Source organism: Dermacentor silvarum, chromosome 5 (genome assembly GCF_013339745.2).
Source record: "Dermacentor silvarum isolate Dsil-2018 chromosome 5, BIME_Dsil_1.4, whole genome shotgun sequence".
In the NCBI taxonomy this organism is placed as follows: Eukaryota; Metazoa; Arthropoda; class Arachnida; order Ixodida; family Ixodidae; genus Dermacentor; species Dermacentor silvarum.
In genome coordinates, this window is record NC_051158.1 from 127,409,819 (window position 1) to 127,413,035 (window position 3,217).

The following is a 3,217-nucleotide window of genomic DNA, read 5'->3' on the forward strand; positions in this document are numbered from 1 at the left end:
TATGAATAATAAAAATCGGGCCCCTCGGTTCCCTTTCTTCTCCTTTATTACATAACGAGGGCTCGAATCCTGCCACATTGATGATTTCAGGTAGCATACGTGGATTTATTGACCAGCTTTCATTACCCAAAAAGATCACGTGCTCGTGACGCCTGCGGCAGAAAGGATTTTCCTCATCCGCCCCTAGGTTTGTGGGTGGTGGCGCTGGCTAACACTCTCAAGGTAAGTTCTAGTTGTAAAACATGAATACCCCAGAAAGTGGATGGGAAAACGGCTCCGTGGTAGCTCAATGGTGAGAGCATCGCACGCGCAATGCGAAGACGTGGGTTCGTTCCCCACCTGTGGACAGTTGTTTTTCATCCATTTTAATTGTGGTAATATATCATTTTCTTTAATTGAATTAGTAAGTACAAGTGATTTCCCCTATGTTGTCCTTGGTGACATTGTTTGTTGGCTTTTTATGATATATATATATATATATATATATATTTATATATAGATTGTAGTGACAAATACCGGCGCCAGCAGAGGACGAAGAAGAAGACGCTTCTTGTTGTTGGTGCTCGCACTCGCTCCGCTTGGCCGTTGCCTGTTTCTGGCATTCATAAAAACGCCAAGCGCATCTAACCTTGAACGCGTCCTATCAATATATATATATAGCCTTTAATAACAGTTACACTGGAAACTTCGTGTGACCTCCAAAGATTGTTCACTAAAGTGACGAGCTTATATGAGTATTTGCAAGACCTCAGAGTAGGAGACAATTCAGTTTTACAGCCTGAGTCCCCTCGCACAGCCAAGAGACTCGCGTCTCTTGGTTGAGCCATGCGACAAGCGGATTCAGTTAAACACGTTAGGGAGATACATGTGTTTTGTGCGTATTAAGTAGCACAAGTACACATCTATGAAAAAGCAATGTAACGCCTTGCAAAAGATTTAATACAAAAGATACAATCAAGACATCTTTTCCTGACGAAAGGTCAGTTATTGAGAAGATAAGACATAACATATATATATATATATATATATATATATAAACATTAAACGATATGTAACAATTTCTGAACACAACTTATGACTAAATTATTATATAGCATAAGTATAACGTGATTCCATAACGTCATAGTTTCATTACATGTCAAAGCATGCCTTATGCCACTGGCAGTAGCGCACCCAGGATCTCTGCCAGGGGGGGGGGGGGGGGGTTGACAGTTTGCCAATACCATCTAAACAGCACTAATTTCGATTTCTTAACGGAAAATTGTCAAAAAATGCGCTTTTTGCGAGTGTGCAGACAATTGCGCGTCTTACATCTTAGTTGCAGTACTCAAATGCGTAAGGAAAGAAAAGGGGTTAAACAAAAGGGGGGGTTAAGTCGGCCTCAAGGGGGGGTTACAACCCCCGAATCCCCCCCCGTCGGTGCGCCACTGCACTGGTTTCGTTTATTTTCCGGAGGCAGAACAAAGGATTATAGAGTAAAAAATTATCAGGTGCCCAAATAAATAAACATATTAACAAATAAATAAATAAGACAGCGATATCTCAAAGGCGCGAAAGGACTCCATAGCAAATATGGGAACAACGTGGATTGTGTTATTGAGGGGCAAATGCAGCATACGACAAACAAAAAATAATAAGGCAAATGCACAGCTAGGCTAGGGAGTTTTACAAATGGCGCAACCACGCGTCTTTACTTACCCAAATGGCCTCACTCTCCTTGCGCTGTTATGTACCCCATTTTCGTTCTTTTGTATATAACTTTTTGCGTTGTTTTCTAAGCCACGTGGTTTCCTTTGACTTGTAAGTTGGTGCCTTTCTCCCATTAAAGACATCAGTTCGTTGTCTGATGTGATGATTTCACCATTATTGAAAAAGTGTTCGTTCGGACACTTGATCTGGAAATGAAATCTTCGGCAATATTAAATTGATTTTGCGGGAGAGTTCTTTGTGGGCGTGCAAAAATTGCCAGATGGTTCAAACGGGCTTGTCCAGTCATCGACCGCAAGTACATTTTCAGTTGCCGAAGGCAAGAAAAGGACCTCTCGGATGTGGTATACGAGACCGGTATGGCCCACGCAATTTTTTAGATTGGCCATTTTCGGCAAAAGGTTTCGCAGGTGTTCGCGCTTGCCCCCGTAAACATGTACACGACGTCCCCAAATGTTTTCTAGCGCAAAGACGAAGCGAACAAGCTATTGCTGTGGGAGTAGGTATAGCCTGGTCACACGTGCATTTTCACGCGTATAGCCGTCCTTGACTTGTGAAACGCACTTCGCCCCGACGAGGACGACGCCATCTACGCTTAACGAAAATTAACAATTAACGATGTCTTCTCCGATCGAATGGGTCGTCTCAATGATGCGTTTTCGAAGACTGGTCCATTCAGTGGCGCGATGAGAGACCGTTGCTCCAAACGCCCACTGTACCTGTCGTACTTACTGTATTTACTGAGTTTACTTTACTTATTACTTAATTTCTTCACAAGCACACGCGAGGGGGGGGGGTCCCATGTCTTTGATATACATCTATAGAGTGTGCTTAAACTACCGACATTTATTATCGATCACGTGACCTAGAGGAAAGCAGAAGCTTGCCCCCCCCCCCCCCCCCCGGTCGGGCCGGTGAACCCCCCCCCGAAAAAAATTTCTGGCTACGCCCCTGGTGTACGGCGTTCCTGGGCACGAGGAACCCGGCACGACGACGAACCGCGTAAGCAAACACTTAAGGCTCGAACGTCTTAGGCAGGTTTATTGTCCACTCCGCCATTGTAAAGGAGAAAAAAAAAGAGAACACCCGTTCACTGGGCCGGCTTTTCTATTCTCTGCCTCGTCGTCTTTTCTCGCCCTAGCGCTCGCTGTCCGAGCGCCCGATCCCAAGTGTGTCTCTCTATCTTTACAATATATATATATATATATATATATATATATATATATATATATATATATATATATATATATATATATATATATATACTTTTCTCATGGTGTGCCTTTGTGTTTGACTAGTCATCATCATCATCAGCCTATTTGTATGTCCACTGCAAGACGAAGGCTTATCCGAATTATCTCCAATTACCCCTGCCGTGCGTTAGCTGATTTCAACTAGCACTTGCAAATTTTCTCATTTCATTACCGCACCTAATATTTTGCCGTCCTCGACGGCTCTTCTCTTCCCGTCGCACCCATTCTGTAACTCTAATGGTCCACCGGTTATCTAC

At 43.4% G+C, this 3,217-nt stretch overlaps 1 non-coding gene across 1 annotated transcript; it reads left to right on the forward strand.

The window, feature by feature from the left end:
* Positions 1 to 275: 275 nt before the first annotated feature.
* Positions 276 to 347, forward strand: Trnaa-cgc (transfer RNA alanine (anticodon CGC)). Its single transcript has one exon. It is a non-coding gene; the product is annotated as a tRNA-Ala (tRNA).
* Positions 348 to 3,217: the final 2,870 nt, after the last annotated feature.